Below are 23,992 nucleotides of genomic sequence, written 5' to 3'. Positions count from 1 at the left end.
GCACAGGCCGCACCCCGCGGCGGGGGGGGCGGGGGGGCCTGCCCTGCAGGGTCGGCGTGTCACCGCCCGCCCAGAGCCCGCCGGCGGTGGGGCAGCTGTGGCGGGGGGGGGGGTTTGCGTGTGTGGGTTTCCCGGCCAGGGGCTGGGAGGGGGGGCGCTGACCTGACCGGCGCCCACCCCCGACAGCCGCTCCGGCGGAGGAGAGAGAACCGCCACGCCCCCCGCCACGGCCCCCCGTCGCCCAGCAACCGGCGCCCCCGCCCCGCCCCGCGGCGGGAAGAGGAGGGGGAGGCCCGAGGCCCCCCCCCACCGCGCCCGTGGCCGCCGCGCTCCTCCCTCCCTGCCTGCCTGTCGGTGGAGGAGGGGGGGGGGGCGCCACCGTCCCCCGTGCAGGGCCTTCTCCGCCCTGGCCCCTCGGGACTAGCGGGGGGCCGGGCTGCCTGCGGAGGGAGGGCCCCGCCCCCGCGCTACCCAGGGCTGGGGGGGCGGGGCGGGGGAGAGGGAGGGGGGTCCTGCGGCGCGGTTCCGTGGGAGGCCTTGAAGGCGGGCGGGTCAGGGAATGAGAGGCTGTCGGGGCCCCCCCGCCCCGCCTCCTGCCCCATCGCCCCGCCTCCTGCCCCGCCTCCTGCCCCCCCGCCCCATCTCCTGCCCCCCCGCCCCGCCTCCTGCCCCCCCGCCCCGCCTCCCTCGGCGGCCCCTCAGCGACGCCCGGCGTCAACGAACCCGGGGGTCCCTGTCTGTCAAGCCCAGGTGGCGGCAGCCCCGCCCCGCCCCCCTTTTCGCTCTACCTGGGAGGGCGGGGCCCCTTCTAGGTGGGCCCCCCCCACCTGCAGAGGCCGCCTCTGGCTCCTGCCCTGCGGGGAGGACTCTGCACCGGGCCTCCCCTGGGCTGGGGGCTGGGGGCTGGGGGGCCACACTCACCTGGGCCCGAGGGGCACCTGCTGCCCTCCGGCCCTGGCTGGAGTCGCAGAGAGAATGGGGGGGGGGCTTGCCTGGACGGGGGGGGGGCTCCCGCGACTGTCCTGTTTCCCCTCCACCTCAGGCGTGTGTGTGTGTGGGGGGGGGGCGCCCTCCTCGCTTTCAGCCCAGCGGGGCCATTTCAGCCCCCTCCCCCCTCCGGAGCCTGTATTGAGGTCCTTCTTTGTCTTGTAGATGTATACCTCGCCCCTCCCCCACTACGGCGGGGCTCCAGGCAGGGGACGACAAATCACCCCACTTCAACACAGACACAAAACAGATCCCAATCCATGAAGCACCAACCAGGTGGCCCCCGAAGGTCCCCAGAACCCCCTGCACAGTAAACAGAGGAGGGGACCCTATCGAAGGGGGGAGGGGCTCTGCCCGGGGACGGGTGGGTGTGACGATAGAGGGGCCACCAGTCCTCCTTGGCCCAGCACCTGGCAGCACATCACCACCCTGCAGGCCCTGCGGAATTGGGCCGGATCCCGCACGGCCCCGGGTCTCCTCAGACAGGGAGTTCCACCAGGAAGGGGCCACGGCCGAAAACTTCTGTCCCCCACCCATCCCAGTACAAGCAGCTATGGGAAAAAGGAAGACAAACTATCAAGACTTGAAGGAAAGGTGCAAGATCTAAGATCACAGGAGCTGTAAATGGTGCATTAAGGTAAGGCGTTGGAAATAAACAGGAGAGAGAGACTCTTGCTGCTTTACCTGAAAGGTTTATTCTCTGGGGCAGAGATGCCCAGCTTTTTGAGCCTGGGGGGCGGGCACCATTGGAGTTCTCACACAGGCTGGCGGGTGCAACCGTGAGACGGCTGCCGCAGGCGGCCCCTCCGAGTCTGGCAGGGGGCCCTTGTGTGGGCGCCCTCCCACAGCCCCCCACCCCCGGACTGAGCGGGGAGGCGATTCCCGTCACCCTGGTTCTTCCCCCTCTGCCCTAGCCCTGCCACTCTCCACCTCCGGAGCGAGCGCCGGTGAGTCCCCTCGGACCGATTTCCCTTTGCCTTGTGCAGGGCCTGGCTCCTCCTGGGGCTGGGCACCTTTGGGGGCTCCCCTGCGCTCTAAGCCAGTCCTGCAGGCAGCATTTGCTCCTCCCATATGCCCCAGCTGTTCCCCCACCCCTGGCTCCAGGCCGCCTCCCAGCTGTTCACTGGGCAGTGGGCTGTTGTGGGCCCGGGCCCTACTGAGCCCTGCAGCAGTGGCCTGGGCCTCAAAGGTGCCCCGTGCGTTGCGGCTCTGGTGCTCGGACGCTGCGGGTGGGTCCCCGGCTCCCCTCAGGGTTGGGGGCCTGGGCGGGGCCAGCCACACACGTGGGAGGGAGGTCGTGCCTGCCTAACTCGAATAGTAACTCCTCACCATTTCAGGAAGCAGCTCTGTTTAGCAGGAAACCTTTTAAAACGCACCTATGGCAACTTACCTTCAGTCGTGCCGCGAACAGCCTTCTGCTACGGCAGCCATGGCTGCCGAAGCGGCTGTTGAACAATCTGCACAGCCAATCACATCTCCAGCAGCCAATCTGAATCCCTGCTGACAAAAGCCCCACCTGCCCCCTCCCAGTTTCTAAAAACTTTATAAAACCACTTGGTGGGTGCCATGATGCTCGCGTGGGCCACATTGGGGACCCCCTCCTCTGCAGTATGAGGCTCTGGTTTTAATGAAATTGTTTTAAAAGCCTATGTTTCCACCATCTTGAAGAATTTGGTATCATCTGTAGACTTAACTAGTATACTGCTCACCCAGTTCCAAATCATTTACCAACAAATTAAGTGGCACCAGTCCCAATACTAATCCTCATGGGACCCCACCGCTTGCTTCCCTCCATTGCAAGAACTGCCCATGTATTCTACTCTCTGCTGTTTAATCAACTTTTATTCCATACGAGGACCCGTCCTCTTATCCCGACAGCTTTGGTGTGGGACCTTGTCAAAAGCCCTTTGGAAGTCCAAAGGGTGGGCTGGGGAGGGGGAGCAAGGGGCAGGGACGGCTCAAGAGGCTGGGCCAGACCCTCACGAGGCTTGTAAGGGTAGCGGGGGCCCCCACTGGGCATACCCAGGCCTGGCTCGGGCCTTCAAAGGGCTCGAGGGAGGAGGCCAAGGAGGGCAGGGCCAGCTCAGGCTTAGAAGGGCGGGGGGAGGGGACACCCCTGCCCCTCTCTTTCTAAGGCCAAAGGAAGGCGCTTCAGCCAAACGAGGCCCAGGTGCCGGGCAGCTGAGGTGCCCGCGTTCCTCCAAACACTCTCTCTTCAGTTACCTACCTGATGCCCCCCTCCATCTTGAGATCTGCCTCCTGGTTTTGATAGGGAGAGGCAGTGGCACCCCCCACACACACTTTTAAGTAACCTTTAGAGCCTGGTATCTCCCCTTTAGCAATCTTGTGGGGGGGGAGGGTTCCCCTAATGTTTCCTGAGTTGCATAGGGACTCACCTGTGTCTCCCATAGGGAAAGTCTCTAAAGGGCATTTTTATACCCAATGCCAGGTTACACTGGAGGACAAGGGAGTCGACTAGGCCAGAAGGGGTGAGAATACGCGGTCCTGTAACAGAACTGGCATGTGGTGTCTCTGCTGAATAATTATTGTTGTGGGCGAGGAGCTGTTTTGCGTGTGTCTGCAGGAGGCTGTCTGTAAGCAAGGGAAAGGCCCCTCACCCACCCACCCAAGGAGGCCTCAGAGAGAGAAGAATCCTCGCCCAGGATGGGCACTGAAGGCACCTTGGCTTGGTTTGGGCCTGGAGCTGTAGGCAACCAGCCATGATGTCCTGTCTCCTTTTGGGGTCTCTCCGATAGCACGTGAGGTGGGGCGCCCGTCTGGCATTATCGATCCGTTCCTTCACTTTCTTGGGTGGGTGTCCTTATCCAAGAACGCCGGCAGTCACCCTTTTCAGGGGTGAGTCCCTCCAAGGAACTGGAGCAAAGAAGGTGGTGATGTGGAGTTTCGCTCCAGGCAATGGATGGCGCGGGGTGTGCTCAGGGTGACTGCTGGAAGCGCTGCCGTATTTATTTGCAGCATTTATAGTCTGCCTTGCTCTAGAAAGACTTACAGTGGGGTTAAGTGGTACAAAACAATAACACTAAAGCATTTAAGACCAATAAACAACAGGGAGACGTAACAGAACATAGAACAACCACAGAGAGCCAGTTAAGAATGAGCCCCCCCCCCCCCGCCAGAAGTCTGTGGAAGGACAGAAATGGCTCCCCCTGGTGAGAGGACAGCTGAGGCAGCTCAAGCCTCAGCTGCAGCAGGTGGCCCCCGCCTGCCCCCCCCCCCGGGGCTCTTCAAAGACCCTGCTCAAGCACGGCCAGCACGGGCCGCAGTGGGAGAGGCAGCGGGGCAGAGGCCCAGGAGGGGTGTCGAGCAGCATCCAGCCCCCTCGAATGGACTGGCAGTCAAGGGAACAGATGGCAAACCCGCAGTGAGGTGACCGCTCTGCCTGGCTCCTGGCACGAAGGTGAGGTTTCCCAGGCGCCTTCAAGGGCAGCCCCGCACACAGTAGCGGTTCCTGTGGCATCGGAAGTGTTGGGTGGGGGTTGGGCAGCCGGGGGTGCGGAATCTGCCTGTTGTCCTTCACAGGTGAGGCTGAGGAAATGGGCCCGTTGCTCTGCCCAGCGGTGGCCCGACTGGCTGTGCCACAGGAGGGCCAGCAAGCCTGGCACACGAAGAAGGACCGGGACCTGTCAACCCCCCCCCCCCAGCCCCTGCCTCTAGCAGGGCATCCAGGAGGAGAGGCGGGCCGGGCCCTGTGCCTGGCCGGTGCTTTGGACACGCCTGTGGGCAGACGGCGCCCGTCCCTGCTGGCCTCCCTGGGCAGAGAAGCCTGGCGGCTGGCGGCTGGGGGGCTCCGCTGGGCTTCAGGGACCCTGGCCGACTCTGCACAGAGGACCCCAGCCCCAGCCCGGGCCTCGGCGCCTCCCCAGCCCGCCCCTCAGGGCTGAGTCAGCGCCCGGGCAGGTAGCAGGCGGGGACGCGCCCTCCGCAAGGGGACGCGCCTGGCCGGCCAGGCGGCGGGGCAGGGGGCGCGCGCAAAGCAGCAGCCCCCCGGCCCCCCGCCTTCCGCTCACCTGGCGGGGCGGCCCTGGAGCCGGCCTGGCCAGGACAGAGTACGCGGCGGCGGGGGGGGGGGGCGGTGTCCTAGTCCGCAAGCCCCTTCCGGGGACCCTCCGGCTCTGCCCCCCCCCCCAGCGCGAGTGGTGCCGCAGGCCTGCCGAGTGGCCTACCTCACAGGGCTGTTGGAAGGGTGCTAGCCGTCTGGTTGGCCACCCCGGCTGGGGGGAGGCAGCCCGCCCCGTGGAAGGGGGCCTTGGGGGCGGGTGTGGCGGGGGCTCGGGAGGGAGGGAGGCGCGCTCCCCCCCTGCCCCCCTGCCTGGCCGCCTGCCCGGCCTCGCCCTCGCCCGGCTTGCCCTGCCCTGCCCGACTTTGCTCGGCGCGGCGCTCCCCTGGGCGGCCCGGGGTGGAGCTTGGCGCGGCGGGGCGCTGACTCCGGCCGGGGAGGAGGCTCAGCCACAAGCGCCCCACGCCGCCCCGCCTCACCTGGCCAGGTAAGAGCACTCGGGCGGCAAGGGGGCATGCGGGCGGGGGGCCCCCGGCGGGGGCGCGGAGTCGCCGCCGCCGCCGCCGCTGCGGAGCCCCTGGAGTAGAGCGCCGGCGGACGGACCGATTGCCCGGCCGCCCGGCGGAGTTTCCGCGCAGCCCGGTGGGGGGGGGGGTAGGGCCGCTCCGGACTCGGCCGGCCAGTGGGCGGGGGCTTCCCGGCGCCCGGTCGCGCCGCCGCGCCCGTCCAGCAGCCCGAGCCCGTGGCGGGCTGGAGGGAGGGAGGGCGAGAGAGAGGCCCCCTCCCTGCCGCCGGGCCCCCTGCAGCGGGCGGGGGCGCGAGGCCCGCTGCCTGCCAAGGTGGAGGAGGGGGGGGCGGCGGGGAGGAAGAGGGCTGCGGGCTGCCCCGGGCGCCCTTCCGGCTCCTCAGCACATTCCTGCCTGACTCACCCAACCGGTGCTGCGAAGCCCAGCCCCAGCCGCCCGCCGCCCCCACGGCCGCCGGCCCGGAGCCCCCGCCTCGCGCTCCCCGCCCCGACGGAGCCCCCGGCCTGCAGCCCCCCAGCCCCCGGCCGCGTTGGGGAGGGGGGCGCCGGACCCGGCACGGCTCTGCCCGCAGGGGCAGCCCAGGTGCTGCCGGGCTGGGCGGCGGGGCAGGAGAAAGCCCAGCCCGGCGCGCCGGATGCCCAAAGGGGGCCCAGAGGGGGGCGCCACGGGAGGCTGCTGAGAAAGCCTGGCGGCGGTCTCCACCTCCGCGGCGGGAGACCCTACGGCCAAGTCGCCGAGGATGCCAGCATGGTTCATGGCCCAAGTAAAGAAAGCCGTCAGAGGCGGGGTCGAAGGAACAAGACGATGGCTTATACACCAGGCGGGGTGGCAGAGAAAACACTGCCTGGCGTCCGTTTTCACTGTGGGAAATGGGGGGCGGGCGGGCAGGCACTCCTGCTGGGGGGCCCTCCTCTGGACTAGATGCCTGAATGAGCTCGTGGTGTCGGGGCAATGTGGGGAGCAGGGGGGGGGACTTTGTTAGGGCTACTCGGCATGTTGAGAACTCCCCAGTCACCGCCTGAAATGGTTGTCCTGCTGGCCCAGATCTGGACCTTTTTGCTGAGGGCTGGAGGGCAGCAAATGTGACACCGACGCTTTAAAATGGAGTCTGATGTAGACCAAGTGCCGGGCGATTTGCACTAGAACAAAAGCCACCACCACCACCTAACTTTGAATGGATGCCGATGAGGTTTGAACTGGCTGCGACTGAAAGAGATGTTGGAGTTGTGGTAGAAATCTTGATGAAAACGTTGTCTCGGTGTGCCGTGGCCGTGAAAAAGGCAAACTCCAGGCTGGGGATAATTGTGAAAGGCATTGCAAATAAAATGTCCGGTCTTGCAATGATGTCCTTGTGTCCAGCTCTGGTGTGCCCTGCCCGTGGAATAGTGTGTGGTGTTCTGGGCACCTTATCTCAAAAAGGATACTGTGTAGAGCTGGGAAAAGTGCAGAAGAGGGCAGCTGCCATAGTGAAGAGGGGGCTGGGGGGGCACCTTTCGTACAAGGACAGGCTGATTTCTAGGTCTAAAAAAAGATGGCTGGGGGGGCGGGTAGGTGTTTATAAAATTAGGCACGGGGTGTGGATAGAGTCGAACTATTTCAGTAAAAGATCTCAGGGCAGCCACTCAAACTATGGTCTATAAATTCAGGACAGCCAAAAGGAAAGGCTTCTTTACTCAATGAGCAGCTGAATTCTGGGACTGGCTGCTCAAGGACGTAGTGAGGGCCACGACGGTTGATGACTTTCACAGTGGGCCGGACATAATCGGGGAGGAGACACCCATCCATGGCTACTTGTCACAGCGAGTGAAGGGAACCTCCATGCCCAGAAGCAACCCTCAGACAACCTGGTGCCAGGAGGCAGCGCCAGGAGAAGGCCTCGGCCTCCACTCCCTGTTCGTTGGCCCTCCCGGACAACTGGTTGGCTGTGGTGGGAAACGGGGCTGGACCACACGGCCCCTCACTGGTTGGCCGGCAGCAGCAGGGCTGCCCTTGTGTGTCGACGCCAGCTGAGTCGTACCTGGCGAGAGGGAGGAGGGGCCCACACAGAGAAGCGCAGCTACAAGTTTGCCCCTTTCCGCACGGGTCTGTTTCTTGCATCGCATCTCTTCAGCTTTCCATCTGTGAAGTGGCAGCAAGGGTGGAGCGTGTGGGGGGTGTTGCCTCAACATGGCTTCAGTCCTGCCCTGCTCTGCATGTCAGGAATACGGTGGGGGCGATCCTTTGAGGTGGAATTGGTTTCCCCGTGTCCCCCACAGAGGCTTCTGGCTTGCTTGTTCTTAATTCAGTCGTCAGACAAAAAGATAGTAAAATTCAAGCGCTTTCTGGCATACTTTCTCTGCCAGATAAAGGCTGGCGAGTGACCCGTTTCCTTTGCGCCCACTGAAGAGGAGAGTGAGGGCCGTCACTCCCCTGCTTTGGGCTTCCTTTCCTTTGGGACCGGAATAGGGGCCCCTCATCTCCCAGATGCCTGCCCCATGCTGCCATCAGGGCCTCGCTCTCTCAGTCGCTTACTTTTCATTCAATTTTCGGTGGGGATGCATTCTGGAGTTGCGCACCACCTTGGCACATGCACACCTGATTCAAACTGGGACCACAGGGAGAGGGAGCTTGGCCCTTCGCCCCCATTCCCCCAATGCCTCTTTCCCCAGGCAGCTGCCATTTGCCCCCTTGGGGAAAACGTCACGCGTAGCCCAGCAGTACAGATGGAGCCCCCAGTGGGGCAAAGCAGGCCTCCTTGGGGCTGTTTCAGGTTGGGAAAGTGGCATGGGCATGGAGGGAGGGGCCAAGCGTCCTCTTGCTGGGCCCTGCAGCCCCCACTGAGAATCGGGCCCGCCTGTGCCAGAGGGCATTTCCTGAGCGGATCAGAGGCATCCCTGGGGGAAATGGTCCCATGCTGTGAGGCCTTCAGGTCGAACTGGAGGACTTCCCTTTCCAGGCGAGGTGGTCTCGCATGATGAGACGCTCCCTCGCAGCATAGAAAAGTAGCCTGTTAGGAAGAAGCGTGTGCCAGATGCCGTCTCCCTGGCAAGATGTCTTTCTGCGTGCATGACATTTTCCCTCCGAGTGGAGCATCCTTCAGTCATGCGGATCCCGTCCCCCCACCCCTGCCAATTTGTAGTCCAGCTACAGGTTGATACCCTCTCTCTCCCCTCTGCCTCCTCATTTCCCTGCCCCCCCTTTCTCCAAGGGTGGGTGGTGCAGAGGGACTCTCCTCTTCTGATTTGAACGTGAAAGTGCCTGGAGGCTGGTACTTTTGTCACACAATTACCTTTGACTTTAAAAGAGAGAACGTCTCTAAAATGAGAAACCTGGTAAAAAGGAAGTTGAAAAGAACAGTTAGGAGGGTTAAATGTCTGGGAAAGGCTTGGGGGTTACGCAAGTCCACAATTCTAGAGGCTCAGTGAGATTGTATACCGCAGGTCAGGAAAGGTGGTATTAAGCCCAAGGGGTCACTTCCGTGGCTAAGGGGTAAGGTAAAGGAAGCTATTAGAGGGAAAAAAGGCTTCCTTCAGAAACTGGGTTGCCCAAACGAGGCAAGCAAAAGCAAACACCAACTTGCACAAAGGAAATGCAAGCAAACAATTAGAGATGCAAAAAAAGACTTTGAGGGACATATCACTAAACACATCAAGACCAACAATAAGAAATTCTTTAAGTACATCAGGAGTAGGAAACCAGCTAGGGAAGCAGATGGTCCAATGGATGACAATGGGAGTAAAGAAACACTAAGGGAGGATAAAGCGATTGCTGAGAAACTAAAAGAAATCATAAGAACATTAGAAAAGCCCTGCTGGATCAGACCAAGGCCCATCAAGTCCAGCAGTCTGTTCACACAGTGGCCAACCAGGTGTTTCTTCTCCTTCTTCTCATCTGTCTTCACTGTTGAAGATACAGGGCAGATACCTTCTCCTGAACAGAGGTTTTGGGGAGAGGAGAATGAGGAACTGGGGCAAATAGTCGTAACAAGGCAGGAAGTCCTACAACGTCTAGACAAACGGCAAACTAACAAGTCGCAGGGACCAGACGGTATTCATCCTAGAGTTCTTCAAGAACTCAAATGGAAAACTGCTGGACTCCTAACACTGATATGTAACATGTCCCTTCGATCAGCCTCTGTACCAGAGGAGTCTGGCCAATGTAACACCCATTTACAAAAAAGGTTCTGGGGGGCGGGGGGAACCCAGGAAATTACAGGCAGTTAGCTTAACATCTGTTCCAGGTAAATTAATGGAAAGCATTATTAAAGATAGATGTGAGAGATCCCCCTCTCTGAGTTTGCTTCTCCAAATCAGTTGCTCAGACGTTGATACAGAAACAATAGATTTATTGAAGCCTTCAGGAGATGAGACAGGCACAGGTAGAAAGTTGCAAGTGAGGGGCTATACGGGTTTACAGAATATATTGACTCCAGGGCACTGGGGCACTGGGGTTCACACTTATTGTTATGGGAAGTTACAAGCTTGGCATAATACAAAACATCAGACGGATCCCAGGAAGTCTGGTGCGGCTATCACACTTCCAAGGCCGCACCGGCCTGAGGGAGTACTGGCAGGAAGAACAGCGGGGGGGGGAAGATACATGGGCCATCAGGTCTGGCGCCTGAGACCAGAAGGTGTGAACTGCTTTTACGAGTTCACTGATAACACCGCAGGTGATGGAAAGCAGAGACACAAAGACAGAGACCCTCACATTCTGCCCCCCTTAAGGCCCCCCTCCGAGAGGACGAGGCTTATCGGGATAAGCGAGGTGGAATTCTCGGACCAAGCGAGGAGCTGCCATGTGGGGTGCGGCCACCCATTCGTCATGAGCGGAGCCAAGGTTTTTCCAGCGAACAAAGTAAAACAGTTTCCCTTTCTTCCATTTGGAATCTAAAACCTTGGATATTTCCAAATGGGTATCCCCTCCTACTACGGTAGGAATCTCATGAGCGGGAGGGGGGTGGAACTGGGGAGCTGCTACATAAGGTTTGAGGAGGCTTATATGGAAGACTGGATGAACTCCCTTGAGAGTCTTAGGGAGACTCAGTTCCACGGTAACCTCGTTGATTACTCTGGTAATGGGGAAAGGTCCTACATAACGGTCGCTCAGTTTTTTGCAGGGACGAAGAGAGCGGAGGTTTTTGGTGGACAGATAGACTTGCTCCCCCACCTTGAGTTCCCATCCCGGAGACCGGTGTTTGTCTGCTTGTTCCTTGTACTTGCTTTTTGCCCTTTCCAGATTTTTGAGCAACCATGGCCAGGTGGATTTAACCACCTGAATCCACTCCTGAAGATCAGGGGTAGACTGGAGCTCTGGCGAGACGGGGGCAGAACCGAAAGGGCCAAAATCCGTCCCGTATATAACTTGGAAGGGACTAAAGCCGGTAGAGGAATGAGGCGCATTGTTGTACGCATATTCGGCAAATGGCAGCAGGTCGACCCAGTCGTCCTGGTGGAAATTTACATAGCAACGCAAATAACATTCTACCACCGCATTTACTCGTTCCGTTTGACCATCCGTTTGGGGGTGATAGGCGGAAGAAAGGCCCTGTTCCTCCACTCCCATTAACTTTAGGAAAGCCCGCCAGAATTTGGCAACAAACTGGACCCCCCGGTCGGAGAGGACCTTCCTCGGGATCGAGTGTAGTCTGAGGACGTGCGTGATGAACAGTTTAGCTAAGCCCTGGGCTGAAGGAAGACCTGCACATGGAACGAAATGAACCTGTTTGGAAAAGAGGTCTGTGATAACCCAGAGAACCGTGTTCCCCCGACTTGGAGGTAGGTCGGTGATAAAATCCATGGCGATGACTTCCCAGGGACGGGCGGGGTTCTCAAGCGGTTTGAGAAGCCCCGGGGGTTTTCCCATCCGTTTCTTGGCTGTGGCGCAGGTGGGGCAGCTGCGCACATACAACTCTACATCCGATCTCATACCGGGCCACCAGAATTGCCTTCGAACCAGGTGAAGCGTTTTTACGAAACCAAAATGACCCGCTAGCCTGGCCCCATGTACAAGTCCCAATACTTCTTTGCGAAGGGAAGATGGGACATATAGTTTCCCCCCTTGCACCCACCAAGTGTTGGTTCGTTCCAAGCCAGTGGGGAGGAGATGGTGCTCCTCCTCCTGTAAGGAGGCGTCCCGGAGTCGCTGTTGGAATGCTTCCGGGATACCTCTGAGCGTAGGGGGGGTCTCCGGTTGGCGGGCTTGGGATCGGGTGGTGACGGCCAAGCCAGGGACTTCCCCTCGCTGTTCGGGAGTGAACAGGGAGTCGACGGGACGATCGAAATCGTTGCGATACTGGGGAAGTCGTGACAAAGCATCAGCTAGGGCATTTTCTTTGCCAGGGACATGTTTGAGGGTGAACCGGAACTTTGCAAAAAATTGGGCCCACCGAATTTGTTTGGCATTGAGTTTTCTAGCTCCCTTGAGAGCCTCAAGATTCTTGTGATCTGTGCACACTTCGAACGGCAGCTCGGCCCCCTCCAAGAAGTGTCTCCATATGGTAAGGGCATGTTTGACCGCTGCTGCCTCCTTCTCCCAAATGGCCCAGTTGATTTCGGACTGGGAAAACTTCTTGGAGAAGTAGGCGCATGGCCTAAACCGTCCCCCCTCATCCCTCTGCAATAGGGCCCCGCCCATGGCTACATCCGAGGCATCCACCTGCACCACGAAGGGCTTGGTGCAATCCGGGTGAGCCAAAACGGGTTCGGATGAAAAAAGTAGCTTTAAACGTTCAAAAGCTTGCTGGCACTGGGGAGACCATTGCAGACGGGCTGAGGGGAGTGTGGCGCTAGCCCCCCTGTCCTTGGTACGCAACAGGGCAGTGAGGGGAAGCGCAACTTGGGCAAAGTTGGGAATGAAATTCCGGTAAAAGTTGGCAAACCCCAAAAACTGTTGAAGTTGGCGGCGGGTAGTGGGGGTTTCCCAGTCCCGCACCGCCTGGACCTTGGCGGGGTCCATTTCCAACCCTTGGTGGGAAATCACATACCCCAGAAATGTAATAGAAGGTTGGTGGAATTCACACTTGGACACCTTAGCATACAGTTTGTGCTCCCGCAGCCGCTGGAGCACTTCTCGCACTAGGCGCACATGTTCTTCCATGGTCTCAGAGTAAATAAGAATGTCATCGAGAAATACCACCACCCCCCGAAACAGTAAATCGGATGCCCGCAGGTGATGGAAAGCAGAGACACAAAGACAGAGACCCTCACAATAGACTTGTCAAGCATCTGGAAGGGCAAGCCAAACTGAGCAAAACCCAACATGGCTTCTGTAAAGGTAGGTCCTGTCTCACTAGCCTTTTAGAGGTTTTTGAAAGTGTCAGTAGGCATGTGGACAGGAATGAGCCTGTGGATTTCTATTTAGATTTCATATTTGGATTTTCAGAAGGCTTTTGGAAAAGTCCCCCACCAAAGACTGCTAAGCAAACTTCATAGTCATGGGATAAGAGGACAAGTCCTCTCATGGATTGAGAGCTGGCTGAAAAATAGGAAGCAGAGAGTAGGAATCAATGGTCAGTTCTCCCAATGGAGGGTTGTGAGCAGTGGGGTCCCTCAGGGATCTGGGTTGGGACCGGTGCTCTTCAACCTGTTCATTAATGACCTGAAGTTGGGAGTGAACAGCGAAGTAGCCAAGTTGACACCAAATTATTTAGGGTGGTTAAAACAAAATCGGACTGTAAAGAACTCCAAAAGGATCTCTCCAAACTGGAGGAATGGGCATTAAAATGGCAAATGAAAGTAGGCGGTTAAGGGGAGACATGATAGAGGTCTATAAAATTATGTATGGTTTGGAGAGAGTGGACAGGGAGAAGCTTTTCTCCCTCTGTCATAATACTTGAATGTGGGGTCATCTGCTAAAGCTGGAGGGTGAGAGATTCAAAACAGGTGAAAGGAAGTATTTCTTCACACAACACATAGTTAAATTGTGGAACTCCCTGCCCCAGGATGTGGTAATGGCTGCCAACTTGGAAGGTTTAAAGAGGGGAGTGGACATGTTCATGGAGGAGAGGGTTATTCATGGCTACTAGTCAAAATGGATACTAGTCATGATGCATACCTGTTCTCTCCAGGATCAGAGGAGCAGGCCCATTATATGAGGTGCTGTGGAGCACAGGCAGGATAAATGATGCTGCAGTCATCTTGTTTGTGGGCTTCCTAGAGGCCCCTGGTTGGTCACTGTGTGAACGGACTGCTGGACTTGATGGGCCTGGGTCTGATCCAGCAGGGCCTTTCCTTATGTGCTTATGTTTGGGAACTTGCCCTTTACAGAAGTCCTTGAAGTGCCCCAGCAGGCTCCAACGTTTACATGCTGAATTCTCAGAAGCAGCCAGAACCTTAAAAGTACAGGCCACGGTCCATATGTAGTTCCCGTTAATGAGCGGGAAGTGGCGTGGGTGCTCAGGTCATCACGGCCAGGATGGGTTGGGGCCTCGGGGCAGACGGACCTGTGGGATCAGTTATGTTCTGGTTCTCATAACCCATCCCAACACATACCCACAACCATATACCCCTTTCCCAAGAACTCTGTACAGGTTTTTGTAAGGTTTGTTTACCAGAAAATGAAAGCTGAGCTCTTCTGGGAGCCACATTCTGCCCCAGCCTTTGAGGTCAGGTGCTAAAGCCACAGATGTGTGGAATGTGGGCGGAGGCCTCTGAAAGAATGAAGAAGCAGGGATGGGGTGGCTTGGGGGGCTGCCTGGGAATTCCCTGAAGTGCCTCTGGCCTACAGAAACACACTCCCCCCCACGGCCACACCCCACTGTTCCAACCGTGGACATCAGGGGTGTTTGGAGAGCCCACTTTGTGGGACAGACCTGAGAAACAGAGAGAGAGAGTTGTTTGTCCACCTGTGGGAGTCAAGTTGGCCGTAGACTGGTTTTCTGGGGGCTGGAAGGGCAGGGCGGGGGCCCCGGTCACATCTGGGCCGTGGCGGTGGGGTGGCGTAACTCTGTGGCTCGCCTTTCAGAAGTGTGAGGCTGGGGGGCCGGGTGGGGAATGTTCATCCAAGAGATTTCCGGGCCGGGAGCTCTCGGGCTGAGGAAGAGGACGGGTGGCAGCTGACCTTCCTCTCCCTGCCATTGCACAGCCCACGTGCTGCCGAAGGGCAAGGGAAGCAGGCTCTCTTGGGCCATCCTGCCGGCAAGTTGCGGGGCATAGAGGAGGAGGAGGAGAAGAGGCAAGGCCTTGTGTGTGTGTATGTGGGGGGGTTGCCGGGGTCGTTCTTGCGATGGGCCTGGCAGGGTTACATCCCGCCTCCAGGCACGGGCAGGAGCGCAGACTGCCTCGGGCAGAGGTCTGCTGAGGCTGTCCCTGGCTTGGCCGGGCGTAGGGCTGCCTGTCTCCCAGGGGCAGAGAAACAGAGCCGCCGTCCCAGGCTGTCGTGGAGGTTCCCGAGGCCGGCTCCCCTTTGGTGACTCTGAAAGCTCCCTGGGTGCTTGGGGATAAGAACAGGAGGGGAGCCTCCGCGGGATATCCTGCCGGCGTGGCCGCGTCGTCCGGCCTCCAGTTTTGCATAGTGGCCCACAGATGGGGCGGAGCGGCTGAGGCCTTCCCCTGACGCCGCTTCCTGGCACTGACATTCAGAGGTTAACTGCCTCTGAACGTGGAGGCTCCTTTTATTTACCATGGCTTGTAGCCACGGATGGGCCTCTCCTCCATGGGTCTGTCTGTCTGCCCCTCCTCTTAAAGCCCTCGTGCCCACTTGCAGGGAATTTAATTATCCGAGTAACAAAGTCTTTCCTTTTGGCTGCTGCCCATCAACTTTGTTGGGTGCCCCTGAGTGCCGGTGTGATAGGAGAGGGCCCGTCTCTCTTTTGGAGCTTAGCCTACCTCACAGGGTGCTGTGAGGCTCAACTGGGAGGCTTGAGCTGATGGCGGAAGGGAAGGAGGCGCAGTGTTGTGCCCAGGCATCCTCAGCCGGGCTCTCTGGGCCGGGAGCTCGACTTGGCTCTCCTTTACCCTCCCCCCCTTTGGAGGTGTGTGAGTGTGGGAGGGGGCAGCTGCCCCTCTCTTTTCCAAGGGATGCCGAGTCTGGCCGAGGAGGCCGAGTGGGGTGGCCTCCCAGCTGGCTCCTTCTGGAAGGGCAGGCCTGGCAGGGAGGCCTCGGTGGAGCCAGCGGGTGTGTCTGAAGCCGCCCAGCCGGTTGGGCAAGGCAAGCACGCTGGTGAGGGGGGAGGCTGGCAGCCGGCAGAGCCGCCCAGCAGCGCCAAGAGCAGGCAGCAACAGGCCCTGCCGGCGCAGGCTGGGGCAGGAAGGAGGCCCACGGTGAGTGGGGGGAGACGAGGCAGAGCCGGGGCTAGGGGGGCAGACCTCTGGGCCCGGAGGGGCTGCTTCCCGAAGCCCCCCTTAGCTGCTTGGCAGAACGGTGGTGGAGGAAGGCTTATCTAGGGGAGTCTGGGGGCCCACAGGACACAGCAGCGGGCTTCCCGAGGCTGCTGTGGTCTCCGTGGCCCCTGTGCGGCGCGGACGCGCTGCTGATCCGAGAAGCGGCGGCGACGTAACCTGGGCCCTTCCTGCTATTTGGCCCCCGCCCCCCTGGGCTGCCCTCCCCTCCAGAGGAGCACGAGAACCTCTCAAGCTGCCTTTCAAGGTTTGGGGAGAAGGTAACAACCCCTGCAAAGGGTCATACGGTCATTGCACAGGTGTGAAGTGCAGGCAGGTAGGCTGAGCCCTGGAGGGAATCCCGAGGCTGCCGTGGTCTCCGTGGCCCCTGCCTGGCAGAGAGGTGGCGCTTTGGGAGTGTTCTGGGCCCGCTTGGAAGGGATGAACGCCCTGCTTCCCCAGCGGCCCTGGGGTGGTTTGTGAAGGAGGAGGGGACGTGGCTGGGGGTGGGAGAGGGAGAAGGCCCAAAGGGGGGGTTGCCTTAAAGGCCGAAGGTTTTTACTGGAAGGGATCCCACAGGATAAAGACTCCCAAGAGATCCTCTGTGGTCTTACTGAGCTGTGTGGGACGTTTGAATTGGCCTGAGCCGCGTGGAGGGATTTTCCTCATCTCAGCAGCTCGGTGGAGATTTAAGGGGCCTCCATTGATCCAGAGATGGCTGGCAAAAGGGTGAGATTTGATGCTCTTACACAAAAGCGCTCTTGCAGATGTGGGACCGTCCTAACCATTTTCTCTCTTCAGCCACCAACGGCCCTTTGTGAGGCTTTGGGAAAGAGCCTCAGTCAGAAACTGTCGACTGACCAGCCAGCCGCGGGCGCATCTGTGTGGGGGTTGTCACTGATACCTTATTCGAATGTGGAAGGAATAGGATTTATAAGCCCATATCTGCCATCACTTGTTGAATTCTTTAGCATTGGCCTGAATGACACAAACGTTTCCGAGCGTTACAGATGCGAAGGTGTTTTATTCCCCCAGCCGTGGCTCCCTGGCCTTTCTGCCCTCATAATGCGGCTGAGGTATGAAGATCCGGAACGTACCGAAGCGGGAGCCGCTTTTCCCTACCCTGTGCGTGCCAGAGTGGGGTGGCTGGGGGGGGGGGGGATAACGGGCTCGGTGTTGCTACGAAAGACGGGCTGCTGCCTGGCTCGCCTTGGCTGTGGACTGCTGTGGAAGACTAGCCACGTTTTCAGAGATGGCCCCTGGCTGGTTGCAGCTTGGTGAGACCGAGAGGAGCGTGGCCCAGTTTCAGGGGCCGTCTGCAGAAGTGGGGGGGGGGCGGTGTCTGCGTGAGCGTGCATCCACACGTGCTGCCTCGGGACCCTGCCTGGGAAGCTGGGCCTGCCAGAGAGGGCTGTGGGGTGCTGCGCAGGGGGGGGGGGGCACGGGCACGCTCCTCACTGGCACCTCTGCAGGGCAAGCCAGTCCTACCCTTGAGGTGGCTGCTGAGGCGCTCACAGCCTGAGGACGCTGGGCTCCTTCATCTTCAAGTGAGAAGGCCCACAGGGGCAAGGGCAAGAATTTGGGCCCCAGCTGGATTTGAGCCAGGTTGGACTTGGTGGCCTGACCCAGAAAGGTTGCCCGGTTGGTGCTGGCGTGAGTGCCGGGGGGTGGGGAGAGCAGTGGCTCTGAGGGACAAGGGGGTGGGTGGGGAGCGCCGGAGGAGTCCCAGCCCCTCTCTGTGCCTGGCACAGGCAAGGCTTCCCCCAGGGTCCCCTATTGGGGGTCTGGCCCCACAATACAAGAAGAAGGGGGACCAATGGGGACACTGCAAGGGCGAAAGAGTCACGCCTTGGAGACCCACCAGGCTTCTAGGGTACCAGGAGCTTCTGAGAGGCAGAGCGCTCCTTGTCCTTCGCCAGGGGTCAGAGTCTTCCCGCTCTCTCTTCAATGTGCTGGCCAAGAAGGGGCAGTTCCAAGTTCCTGGCTGGAGGGGCAAAGGGGGGTTGGTGGACTGCCAGGCAGCCACTCTTGCACAAACCCCACTGCTGAGTCTCTGGGGACCAGGGACCCTCCGAGTAGCTGGGAATAGGGGTGGGGGGTTCCGACAGGATGTCTGGTGGTTGTGGCAGCTGCAAGATCATTGAACGGCCACCCAAGGGGCAGGGGGAAGGGGCACCCCATAGCTGGAGGGGCCTGGAGTCTTGGGTGGGGTGGAGGGGGGTGTTTGCGTGGGAGTAGAAGCCAGAGAGAAGCACGGAGCCGAGTCCACCTCTCCCTTATCTGCTTCCATAGGATTCCTGGGAAGCCCGCCCAGGTTTGCTTCTTTTTTTGGAGGGACGGGGAGGGAACAGGACTGTTTAAAATGCAGCCTGGCGTGTAGAGAAGGCGGGGCCGCTCTGTTGCCCTGGGAACGGCACCTCACCTTGCCCCCCCCCCCATGAAGCACATGTGCAAACCAGAAGGAAGGGCCTGCACCGCGTCGTCGCCACCCCTGCAGTGATGAAAGCGCTGACGGAACTAGAATGTGATCCTTCGCTGGATCTCGTGCAGGGGAGGCTCGACTTGCCAAGCTAGAAAAAGTGGAGAAACAGCAGCAGCCCGTCAGGAAGTGCTTCAGCCGGAAGCAGGTGGCAACAGAGAGAGTACAGGTCAAGCGCTTTGTGCCGAACTGGCTGGGAAGGAGAGCCAAGACGCAGGGTGGGACACGATCCAAAGGGCTGAAGTTCCAGGAGGGGAGATTTCCGCTGAACGCGAGTGGGGATTTCCACACGGTTCGAGCTCTCATCCAGAGCACCAGGACCGTGTGTGGGGGGGGGGAAAGGGGTGGCGTCTCCCTCGCTAAAGCTTTTGAGGGTCAGGCTGGGCAGCCCATCCCTCAGGGAGCCCCTGGCTTTGGCTTTCCTGTGCTGAGCCCCTCTAGGACTCTGCTTGCTGGGGTCATTCCCAGGCAGTGGCTGCAGAGAGCCAGGGCATCAGTGACGGCTCTCCAAGCGTTGTGGGCAGGTGGTGACAGCGTAGGAGCGGGAGGTGGGGGCCAGAGGGACGCAGGGGTGCGGCTTGGATGGTGCTGCCGTCAAGCGCTTCACCCGGGGACTCCGGTGGCAGGCAGGACGCGCGCGCACCGAGGTTGGGAACCTCGTGGTTGCTGTGCTGTGGTTTTACTCTGACCAGGTCAGCGCTGTCTTTGGAGTGGGGATGAGGAGTGACAGGTGGTGGTGAGAGCGAAGGAGGGAAGCAGTGGGAATGCTGGCCTGAGCTCCTTGGGTGGGCTGGGCTATGGGAGGCGCTGAGATTATGGAGTGCCCTCCCCCCCACGCGGCCCAGCCGGAGCCCCCCCAGGGGGCTTTGGGGGAGCTGCAGAGGGGCTTCCTGCTTCGCAGGGCTTTGGGGCTGGGGCTGTGTCTTTTGGGGCCAGCGGCTGCTGCTGCTGCTGCCCAGGCCACCGAGCTCTCACTCAGTTGCACTGAGATTTGAAGAAGCTAAATGTTTTTGGTAAGCGGCTTTGGCCCTTTGTGCCAAAAGGGAGGGTCAGAGGTGTTTTCATGACTCTGCCAGCTGCTCAGGAGATGGGCTGCTGTGGTGGCGGCATTCTGGGCCAGCTCCTGCCACCTGCTGCGTGCCTCCCAGCAGCTGGTGCTGCCAGTGGGTGCCGTTTTTGAAGAAGAGTTGGTTTTTATATGCCGACCTCTGCCACATAAGGGAGTCTCAAACCGGCTTACAATCACCTTCCCTTCCCCTCCCCACAACAGACACCCTGTGAGGGGGGTGGGACTGAGGGAGCTGTGACTAGCCCAAGATCACCCAGCTGGCTTCCTGTGCAGGAGTGGGGAAACAAATCCAGCTCACCCGATTAGCCTTCGCCGCTCGGGTGGAGGAGGAGTGGGGAATCAAGCCCGGTTCTCCAGATCAGAGTCCACCGCTCCAAACCACCGCTCTTCACCACGACACCATGCTGGCTCTCTTTTGGAGGGCTCCCTTGCTCGCCTACCTGCTGCGTCGGGTGGCTCAGTGAGAGGCATCAGCGTTCCGCCAAGCGGTGGGGGTGGGTCGGTGGGTTAATGTTGCCGAGGTGTGCTCCAGAGGGCATGTGGGGTTTGGTTGCTGTGGTTTCTGCCAGGTAGGGGGTGAGGCAGAGCAGGAAGTATGGGCATCTAGCTCACATTTGATTAACTGGCAGTGCCATTCCCTGTAAAGGCCCCAAACCCCAGCTTTTACTGTACTTTTCACTCAGTTAAATTGCCAGTGGCCGTAGAGGTGGCGGGGACGGAGGGAGACAGATTTGTGGAGGAGATGGCCATTGTGGTGATGAAAGGGAGCCTCTGCTGCGTGCAGGTAGAGCAACGTGCCGAATGCCAGCGCTGCAGGCAGCCGGAGGAGAAGGACCTTGGTCTCTCTGCCCTGCTGGCTGCCTGCTGAGGGCAGGCTGGACTAGATGGCCAGCTGGTCAGATCCAGACGGGCGCTTCTGACATTCTGGAATGGCCGGAGGAGATGAGGGGAGCAGCGCATGGGGGCCAGTTGAGGCTGGCCTGGCCCAGGAAAGCGGCTGCGGAATGAGTGGGTTTTGAGAACGCAGGTGGCCGACCCTCAGCCAGGCGATTCTGCGCCTGCTCTTGAAAGCTCGGAGCAGGGGGGGGGTCTGTGGTGTGTGGCTGCTGCGTTTCCTGCTGCTCCAGAAGCCCCTTGGCCATCCCTCCTCCCAGGCCTCCTGTGGTGCAGAGCTGAGGGGACGGGTGGATGCACGCTCCTCCTCCTGTGTCATCTGACCATCCGCCCACTGAGTCCCACCCATGATCTGTCGGCCGTGGCTTCCAGCTGCAAAAATCTTCTATCCAGAAGCTATTTTAATGTGTACTTCGTGGAAGATCCCATGGCTGGTTTTGCCTTATGGCAGCCAGATAAGTCCATATTTACTCAAAGTATTTATAACCCACTTTCTTCCCCAAAGGGGCTCTGAGGTGCTCGATACTATACCAGCCAGAAGCCGTGACTACTTTAGTTCCAACTCGCTGTTTTTGGGACCTAATTTGAACTGTTGGCATTTGCAGCAGTAAATCCTAGTTTTTCAAACCTGGGAAGTGTCTCCTGTTACAAGAATTGTGCCAGCCTCTTCAGCAGACAGGGAGGGGGAGAAAGAGAAGCCCCCCCCCTCAGTTTCTCAGATGCCTCGCACTATAGTGGAACTTCTTTCAAGCTGTGGAAGGTGTGGTGCTGACAGACAGTGTCGTGTAGTGGTTAGAGTGTTGGACTAGGATCTGGGAGAACCAGGTGTAAATTCCCACTTTGACATGGAAGCTCGCAAGATCACTGTGGGGCCAGTCACTCTCTTTCATAGAATCATAGAGTTGGAAGGGACAACCAGGGCCATCAATCCAACCCCCTGCACAATGCAGGAAATTCACAACTACCTCCCCCCTCCACACCCCTAGTGACCAGAAGATGGCCAAGATGCCCTCCCTCTCATCATCTGCCTAAGGTCACAGAATCAGCATTGCTGACAGATGGCCATCTAACCTCTTCTTAAAAACCTCCAGGGAAGGAGAGCCCACCACCTCCCGAGGAAGCCTGTTCCACTGAGGAACCACTCTAACTGTTAGAAAATTCTTCCTACTGTCTAGACAGAAACTCTTTTGATTTAATTTCAACCCGTTGGTTCTGGTCCGACCTTCTGGAGCAACAGAAAACAACTCAGCACCCTCCTCTATATGACAGCCCTTCAAGTACTTGAAGATGGTTATCATATCCCCTCTCGGTCTTCTCCTCTTCAGGCTAAACATTCCCAGCTCTTACAACCTTTCCTCATAGGACTTGGTCTCCAGACCCCTCACCATCTTTGTTGCCCTCCTCTGGACACGTTCCAGCTTGTCTACATCTTTCTTAAATTGTGGTGCCCAAAACTGAACACAATACTCTTAAGTGAGGTCTAACCAGAGCAGAGTAAAGCGATACCATCACTTTGCGTGATCTGGACACTATACTTCTGTTGTTGCAGCCCGGCTACCCCTTTGGCTGCTGCAGCACTCAGACGCCTCCCCTGCCATATCAGGTAGCTGAGTCCCCACCCCCAGGCGCCCGTTCTGCCACATGCTGTGGTGCAGCAGGAGGGGGCCGTCCGTGTTTTCATACTGCTGCCCCATGCCAAGGCAGACCCTATCCCAAATAGTTCCACCCACGACACCCTGAGTCTTCACATGGACTGCCAGGCATTCTCTTTGATGATGGGGCTTAGTTCACATTAGGGGATTTTCCCACATCCCTTCATAACAACAGCCGAACCCTTCACATCATTTCAGATCCTCAACCCTTCCATTTAGCAACAAATGGCCAGGCTGAACAGATGGCCAGAATAACAAAGGACAATTGAGGGTGAGTGGGAAGATCAGGTGTCCTCCTGCCAACGTGCGTCACACCGCGCACTGCTGCTGGCGGGAGTCCTGCTGAGCGGGGAATAAACAGGTGGCTGGAAAATGCGTTGGATCCTCTCTGCACCAGGACCTGACTGAGGACCAGCCTCAGAATATGAATGCTGACTCTGTCCTCGTAGGTGACGTTCAAAGTGGGGATGGTTGAACTCCCCCTGGTTCATTCTTACATGCTGTTTACCGGACGTGAGCAGGGAGCTGGTTTTTCAGTGGACTGTTCGGAAGCAAGTCGAGCCTGTCTGTCTGCTTGCTTTTCACATATTGAATCAGTGTAGTGCGGGTGCAGTTTGCCATGCTTCACACGTGTGGGTTCTCGGGCAGCCTGATGGCATTCCTATTTTCCTCCTCCTCCTCCCCCCCCCCCCACAGACCTGACTTGGCAGCTCAGCCAGCTGGCCACAGAAACAGCAAATCTGTTAACCCGTGAGTATAAATACAGTATTGTTAATGGCTTACTCATGAGAGCCTCATCTAGGTTATTCCACACGTGCATGTTTTTGCACAGCCTCGTGGGAGTCGTAGTGCGCCCACATCATTGAATGACTTGGCCCAATCATCCATGACCCTGGGGCAGAATCTCTTTCGCCTGCTTGTGCAGCTGCGGCACGGCGACTCGGCCACCTCAACGGCTGCACCGTCACAAAGCTGTCCAGCGGCTCTTCGTGGGGGAAAGCATCCAAGCCTCCGCTCAGCAATGGTCACGGATGCTGGACACAGAATGTGCACCTGCTGAACCTGTTTGCTGGTGTTTCTAGTCCCTTAGTGTATTTTACCCTGTTTCTATCAGCCATGCTAGGAAGTGCTGGAATTCAGCCTCTTAGCAAAAGTAGAACAGCTTTCGAGAGTCAAAGGTTGTATCTAACTAAGGGAGTGACTCTCGAAAGCTTACATCCGGAAAATCTTGTTGGGTCTCTCAGGTGCTCCTGGACTCGGATTTAGCTGTTCTACAGCAGACCAACATGGCCGCCCTGGGAACCTTCGCAAAAGTAGGTTCCCTTCCAGGTCTGATTGGCTCCCACTAGCTAGTTAAGGGCTTCCCTCGGCTGTAGCTTTGTGGTAACAGTAACATTAACTGTTGGTTATGAAGAGTGTGTGTGGTCTTGTCTTCCTAATATTTAACATGGAGATCTCAAGAACAGGTGTTGTACTCATCATAACAGACAGGTAGCTGATAAGAATCTGGCAGCTATAGCCCAGGCCGCTTGAAGTTTCAAATGATGTTTCAGAGGCATCCCCGGATACCACTCTATGTAGTGGTCAAGCCTCAGTATTACTTACAATGCAGTTATAAGCAGAATTCCATCCTTCTAAACCTCCCGACCTCATTGACTCAGAAGGGTATAACTCTGCTTAGGATGGCATTGCAAAACAAGGCAAAGGGTTCGCAAGGTGATCCTTTTCCAGTAGGGGCCACTGCGGGGGAGGGGGGGCAACCAAAGCTGATAAACCTTCCATCTAAGTTAAAGATGTCATTCTGGCTATTCTCACCTGCTCAAGTATCTTGCCTCAAAGAAAGTTTTAGTGAACAATTAATAGAGGGGCATTTCCTTGGGGTCCAGGAGGAATTTCTTTAGGAGGACCGTAGCAGCAGCCTCCTTTGGCTGGGAACATTGCTTCTCATTTATTTATTTAAAAAGAATATACCCCACCTCTCCATCTGGTTGAGGCAGCTGACAATTCAATTAAAATACCAGGATGTTAAAGCAAAGAAGAAGAAAAGATACCACATACTTCTGCCTGT

At 58.4% G+C, this 23,992-nt stretch overlaps 1 protein-coding gene across 1 annotated transcript in view; it reads left to right on the top strand.

Moving 5' to 3' along the window:
• The first annotated feature begins 15,715 nt into the window (after window positions 1-15,715).
• Window positions 15,716-23,992, top strand: part of FAM83H (family with sequence similarity 83 member H) — a 30,446-nt gene continuing 22,169 nt past the window's right edge. Inside the window, exon 1 of the mRNA XM_056854016.1 lies at window positions 15,716-15,773. The gene's annotated coding sequence lies outside the window, so the exon portion shown is untranslated. The remainder of the gene's footprint in view (window positions 15,774-23,992) is intronic.

The sequence above is a fragment of the Euleptes europaea genome, chromosome 8 (genome assembly GCF_029931775.1).
Source record: "Euleptes europaea isolate rEulEur1 chromosome 8, rEulEur1.hap1, whole genome shotgun sequence".
In the NCBI taxonomy this organism is placed as follows: Eukaryota; Metazoa; Chordata; class Lepidosauria; order Squamata; family Sphaerodactylidae; genus Euleptes; species Euleptes europaea.
This window is presented reverse-complemented; position numbering and strand designations above follow the sequence as displayed.